The following is a 7,143-nucleotide window of genomic DNA, read 5'->3' on the forward strand; positions in this document are numbered from 1 at the left end:
AGTCAAGTCGCTGAGCACACCCTTACTGGAAACAGGCTCATATAGGAATGCGGAACCCCTAACCGCCAAAGAATGTAAACCCTGCCGTTTGCCTGCCAAACTTGCACGCCAATTCTGACCAGAATGATAGGCTAGTTCAAACAGTTACTATAGGGTAAATTGTAATTCAATTGGCTACCTGCGTGTGGACTGACATGACTATGCAACTTTCTGTGTGTGTTACAATCTCAGTGGCCACTGGCCCCTATAAAACTGCTACGCCTCTTAACCTAGGGGTCCAAGTCCCTGTTCCGCTGTGTCGGGTATACTTGGGCCCAAGCTCGAGCTTGCAAATAAACCCTCGTGTGTTTGCATCGGTATTGGCTCCTTGGTGGTCTCTTGGATTTGAAATCGGGGGCATTACACTTGGCAGAAACTAAGGAATACATATATATTTTAGCTTAAATCTTGAATAGTCAGACAGCTGATAGACATAGGAAAAAATAATGAATGTACACTAAGAAACACTTAGAGCCTAGGTTTAGATATAAGACAAGGAAGCTAAGAGACAAAACTCCAGTGAAGGCTTTTTTGAGAATATCAAAGCCCCTAAGCCTGCCAGGTTGGTCAGATTACTTACTGCCCCCTACCGGGCAAAGTGTACTACATCTGGCCATGTTGAGAAGCAACAAATCCAGGACAGTTTGCCATTAGTCCCTAGTGAATAGTCCCAGGACCACAATCTATCTTTTCTGACCCATATCTTCAGACCAAATGATTTCAGTCTCTTGAACTGAAGACATTAGGATAAAGATATCTATATCCCATCTCCCTTTCCTCCACCCCGTGCTTAACTGTTCTTTATATCCTATTATTATCATAATTTGCTCCACCTCTACATAGATTATGTTCTTCTCTCACTACTAAACAAACTTTTATGAAAGTATGATATTTGAATTGATTTCTGAAGAAAAAATAGAAAATAGATATTCAGGAATTTCCAGGGTAATGGAGAGGAGTCTTTTTCTTTTGTGAGCCCTGAAATGCGATGCTGAAAATTTTCAGCAAAATATACACATTGTTGCTAATTCTCAGGAGAGGGAACAATGAAGATGGGCTATGGTCCTAATTCTAAATGGCTAGGTGGCCACTTATGGTAATGATAACCATTCTGACAGTGGGTTTTAGTTCCAGCCACCAGCTAGAGGCAATGGATAGCAGTTTTGATCTTTGTCCTTGAACACGGTTTATGGCTCCAGGAGGAGTGCTTCCTTGGATGTCACATTAACAAAAACAACATTGAGCAGAGTCATTTACATGCTATTTTGCTTTGGGAAAGGAATATACTGGACATTTTCATTAGTGCAAAGTACAGCATTATGTTTAACCCTCTTTCTCTCAATATTTAGGAGGATCATTTGGCACATTTTGCATTTTCCATGCCAATTATCAATTTCTTCTTCTTTTGTGTGTCTCTGGTAAATACATCATCATACATTCATACTGTTAACCTGATACGTGCTCTCTTATAGCCATAGACCCAAAATAAGTATTTTGGACTTGTTTTTTATAAATTGAAACTTTGCCCCAATAATTAGGAAAAGATGTCAGTGATTTAGGGAGATATTTATAATTATGAATTTAACATTCAAAGATATGACTCTTTCCTTCTGAGTAGAGCTGACAGTCAATAGTAAACAAAATTTCTCTTTAATAAGAATCCCTTTGCAGAAGACTGATAAGAATTCCCATTTGAAAAGAATGGGTAGACACTGAAAATAACAATGAGCAACTTGGTGCTTCAAGTCATATAATATCCATTTAACAACATAATATTTCTGCCAAAGTTACTGTCTGCTTAAGTGTGTCAGAACAAGAAACACCTCAATGCAGCTTCCAAAATCAGAACGCCATGACTCCAGGATTACTCTTTAAATGATGCCAGGGTAAATTAAATTAATAATATAGAGAAAATGCATAAGAACTATTAGTGAGTTGGGATTTCTCTGAAGTTTGGAAGGCTTAACTTGTTCAGATTATTTAATACTCTAAACTTTGGCCTAATATAAATTACTCTTATTTCCTTTCCTCATAATAACTATATATAAAATTACCCTATTGGCATGTAGACTTTTAATGAGTTGGTTTTTTTTGTTTTTTGTTTTTTTGTTTTTTGTTTTACTCTAAGAGACCCGGTGAATTGATTCAGTTTTAAAATAGTAGTGTTTTCTCTGTGCTGATTTGTAGTATTTTCTCTGTGCTGATTTATATAAATTAAAAAAAATCCCCAAATTAAAAATATTTTGTAGATCAGTTTGAATGTAAATTGTGAAAATCCTGATTTAAATACCTTTGACTAACAAACCTTATTCAAGGGGTACCTGTGTGGCTCAGTTGCTTAAGCAACTATAACTTTAAATTTTTGGTGTCTTACAATTTAAAGCTTCTTTTTCATAGTTATAGCTACTATAGTTATAGCTACTTCACATGAAAATAAAAAAAAAAACATGAAGACAGTGAGGTGGACCCAATTGTGTAACAGACATTAATACATAACAGGCACAGTCAAGGGGAAGGCTGAGAGGTTGAGAGTTAGGCAGCAGATGTGAATCCAGGAGTCATAACCCTTTTGATAATCAGGAGAGGTGTATCAGTCTGAGAATTCATGGTGAGCTTAGCTCTAACCTAGAGTAGGCAGGTTTATAAAGGTTTCTTTGTCTTAGAATTAGCTGCCTTTGTTCTTGATCTTAAGATGTAGTTCAGCTTTTTAAGTGAGTTTCATTTCATGATAAAAGCCATTAATCCTTTGGGAAAGTAAGAATTCTTTCTGAGACATGTGGCCATAGCCCTAATAGTCGACTAGATATATGAAACATATCTTTCATTGTCATATGTGACAGCCTTTGAGCACCAATGATAGTTCTGACCAGGATTTTTTGTTACTCTTCTCATTTTAATAACATGCAACTGACATAGGTGCACTGTCCTTGCTTCAGCTTATAGCATCCTTTCTTGGATTTTTGCATAAAGAGATTATAGGGGTAAACATATGAATAAAGAAGTGAAAGCTATCCAAAATTTACAGACTGGTGATAAACTTTGACTTTCTTTTGCTGGTCCCACCCAGGTTGAATTGAGTTAAACTGTCAAAATTGAAATGAATATTAATCACAAATTTAGCCTATATTTTATTTATTTCAGAGACTATCACATTAGGACCAGAATAAGGACTTTAAATTTGTCAGTAGTAAATTAGACATTAAACATTTTTTTGAATGTTTATTTATTTTTGAGAGACAGAGAGAGACAGCATGAGTGGGATAGGGCAGAGAGAGAGAGAGGGAGACCTAGAATATGAAGCAGGCTCCAAGCTCTGAGCTGTCAGCACAGAGCCCCACGCGGGGCTCAAACTCACAATCCGTGAGATCATGACCTAAGCTGAAGTCGGACGCTCAACTGACTGAGCCACCCAGGCGCCCCTAAATTAGACATTTTAAAGTTATAGCTGATTTCTCTTATCCCTCCCCCAAGTAAATAATGAGGGAAAATATCTGCATATGTATTTATTTAAACTTGCGAGAGATTTGTAATGTTAATTAATTAATTAGTACTTAAAAAAATTTAAGTTTATTTGTTTATTTTGAAAGAGAGACAGAGAGAGGGAAAGAGAGGAAGAGGAGGAGGGGCAGAGAAAGAGGGAGAGAGAATCCCAAGTAGACTCTGTGTTGTCAGCACAGATCCTGACACAGGGCTCGATCCCATGAACTATGAGAGCACAACCTGAGCTGATAGACAGTAGGACACTTAACTGATTGAGCCACCCAGGCACCCCTAATTAATTGGTACTTTTGCTCTCCATTTGTCCTTCAGTATTCTAAGAATTAGCTTGAGTATAGCAAAATATTAGCTAATCCTTTGATATTAGATGAGATCTGGCAAGTGCAGGGCTGTATGACGATAGACTAGCTAATACTGACAGCCAATATTCCATGGTTTTCCTCTGCAGGTGAGATGCTGAGCTAGACTTGTCTAGAAAGTCGTTTCTTATTATGTAAGAAACTTATTGGGTAAACTTGCTATATGAATTCTCTTCGGTCCAGAGAAATTGATCTCTATGTAAAACAAGTAAACATTGCTCTGATTAATCTCAAGAGCTAAACCAACCACAGATAGGTGTTTTACTTTGTACCTTGCTTGGAAAGAAAGAGCAATCACATAAAACCCAGAAATTCTAAGCAGTAATTTTACTGCATAGAATGTGAATAGTTTGTTTTTCATATTAGTGCAAATTAATGATATATAGAAATTCAGATGGATTTGTTACTTCAGAAAGAAACCCATTCTGCTTTCTATTTTTTTTCTTTCCTTTTCTTTTCCTCTTTCTTTCTTTCTTTCTTTCTTTCTTTCTTTCTTTCTTTCTTTCTTCTTTCTTTCCTTCTTTCATTAACCTTGTTTCAAACTGTATTCCCAGGTTTCTTCAGCTTAATTAGCTGCAAAGAATGAATTGTGTATAACCAAAATCGAAAAGAGCTGCAGTGTCCAAGAGACTTGGGCTTAAAAATATTAGACATATAGGGGGCGCCTGGGTGGCGCAGTCGGTTAAGCGTCCGACTTCAGCCGGGGCTCGAACTCACGGTCACGATCTCGCGGTCCGTGAGTTCGAGCCCCGCGTCAGGCTCTGGGCTGATGGCTCGGAGCCTGGAGCCTGTTTCCGATTCTGTGTCTCCCTCTCTCTCTGCCCCTCCCCCCTTCATGCTCTGTCTCTCTCTGTCCCAAAAATAAATAAAAAACGTTGAAAAAAAAATTAAAAAAAAAATATTAGACATATAGATTTTATCAGATCCATGAACAAAAGTTTTAAAAAGCAGTCAAACTATACAACAGCAGCTTCCCGTAACTTCTTCAAGTCACTTCAGAAAGTGCCTCTATTCATTTGCTTCATTCTTGGAAGCTTCATCCAAGTTTTCCACAAGATCTGGAACGTCATCATCGCCCTCCTCTCCGGTAGCAAGCGGTACCTTTCCATCCACACACTGTGTGGGCAGAGCTTCAGCCAGTCTTAAACTAGTCAGACCGTCTGCACCGAGTTGGTTCAAGAAACTGGGTAGCATTTCTGTCAGCTGCTTTTTCTCAGCGTGACCTGTAATGGTGAAAGTTTTTGCTGCCAGGGATGCCTGAACTTTAGGGTTCTTAAAGTGGACCCCTCCCTGTTCCTTGGTTTGTGAACATATTCACTTCTTCAATACCAGAGATATCTTTTACCCCCAACTTCTTTAAAGAGAACTGAAGTTTTTTGTTTTTTGTTTTTTTTTTTTTTTTTAATCATCTGCTGTAGCTGTTCTAAGAGCCACCTTCTCTGCGCCAGCAGCTCTTTCCCACCAATGCGCGCTTGTGCTTGCAGTTCCACGAGTTTCTTCCGGCTCATGATAGTTTCTTTCATCTTGTTGGAGAGGAAATGGGACTGCTTGGGGGACTAGGGTTGGTGCTCAGGGGGTCTCGGTGGACCAGTTGAGATTAGGTGCACACATGCAGGGAAGCAAGATAGCAGCTATTTTTTTTTTCTTCCATATAATTGTATGATCTATAAACAACAGCAGATTCTATATATTTTTCTGCTCTTCAAAAAAAGATATTGAAGAAAATGAGTCTCAATCTTAATTTCTAAATTAAAAATCCTTGACAAAATTTTAAGGTGTGATATCTTCCTTTTCTATCAGTTCTTTTTATCAAATTTTTGTCGATATTAATGTATATATTTATATAACCCTCCATTGATTAATCAATTATCTTTGGTAGAAGGTCTCCTAATTAACCTCTTAATTAGTTTAACAGATGAATTAATTTTTCCATATAACGTGCTGTCTAATGCCCTTGGCGTGCTGAAGGTTTACTGCTCATGGGGTGTGTTCTGTTTTGCCAAGGAATGGTTTACTCCTACCAGTTGAAGACTTATTCCCATAGGTTTATACTTGTTACTGCAATCACAAATGTTTAGATAAATATAATAAAGTGATCACATATATATGGAAAGAGATCGTTACCTGAATAAAATAAAAATTGAATGCTTTGGCATGGCTTGACTTATGTAAATTGCTAAAAATTGTGGTGACTGTAAAGACTGAAAAAACAAAAATTGGAAAGGTTTCACACATTTTGCTTTACAAATGTCTTCAAATTCTGTCTTTACCTTGAAGATACTGAAACTGAAAATGGGAGATGAAGCATTAGACACAGTACATTACTGGTCAATAATCCAATTAATCTGTGGCCAATATCAAATTAGTGATTGGGTGTTCATGTTTTAAGTAAAAATATTATGTACGATGTTTTTCATCCATTTATTACCTTTATGTATTTGCATCCTACATTTTAGGATTTGTTGCTGAAATTAACTCTTTTAATTAACTGCCTTACTATGACTTTTGGACAGTAGGACTTATGATTTATTTATCTATTTGTATTTTTTTTCCATATAGAATTAAGGTCCCTGGTCAAAGCCATCATCAAGGTTTTATGTATAATGATGCTACATATTATAACAATACGTTCAGTTCAGTATATAATTCTTTTAGTCATAATTATAAGATTAATCAACTTGAAATAACATTCACTTAATTTTTTCTAGAATTTCTATTCTTTATCATCACAGAAGTGGAAATACTCTTAATCATATTTAGATAAGTAAAAAGCTTGTCCTTTCTCCTTGTAGTAAAATTCTAGAGATCTGTTTCTTAGGTCTCTTGCTGCATTAGACCATTGAGCTGATTGGATATCATTTTTATATCAACATTACAATAACAGTAAAAGAAGCTAAGCTTCATTGTCTGAAATAACTTACAATTTAGATTTTAAATTTGAGTCTAAATCAACAGCATTTTTATTTCATTTTTCTGCTTTCCAAGTTGCCAAAAATATGTGTTCATTATCACATGGCCTTTCTGCGTTTGTCTTTGGGCCATCACTCTTCCTTATCTCTTGACTGGACTGTGTTCTGATCGGAATCTGGGCAAAGCCTGTTGCATCTGTCTTGTGCTGACTCCTAATCTGCCTGTACATTGTTTGGTCATTTGGTTCTACTGTCCAAGAAGAGTCAGGTGATTTTCATTTCAATCATTTTGTAAGTACAGAATGACTTTCCATTGAAACCTGAGGTATAAAACGATT

At 36.7% G+C, this 7,143-nt stretch overlaps 1 pseudogene; it reads right to left on the bottom strand.

The window, feature by feature from the left end:
- Positions 1 to 4,904: 4,904 nt before the first annotated feature.
- Positions 4,905 to 5,419, bottom strand: LOC109275076 (transcription factor BTF3-like; annotated as a pseudogene).
- Between the last annotated feature and the right edge of the window lie 1,724 nt (positions 5,420 to 7,143).

The sequence above is a fragment of the Panthera pardus genome, unplaced genomic scaffold (assembly GCF_024362965.1).
Source record: "Panthera pardus isolate Hobbes unplaced genomic scaffold, ASM2436296v1 HiC_scaffold_2, whole genome shotgun sequence".
NCBI classification, from domain to species: Eukaryota; Metazoa; Chordata; class Mammalia; order Carnivora; family Felidae; genus Panthera; species Panthera pardus.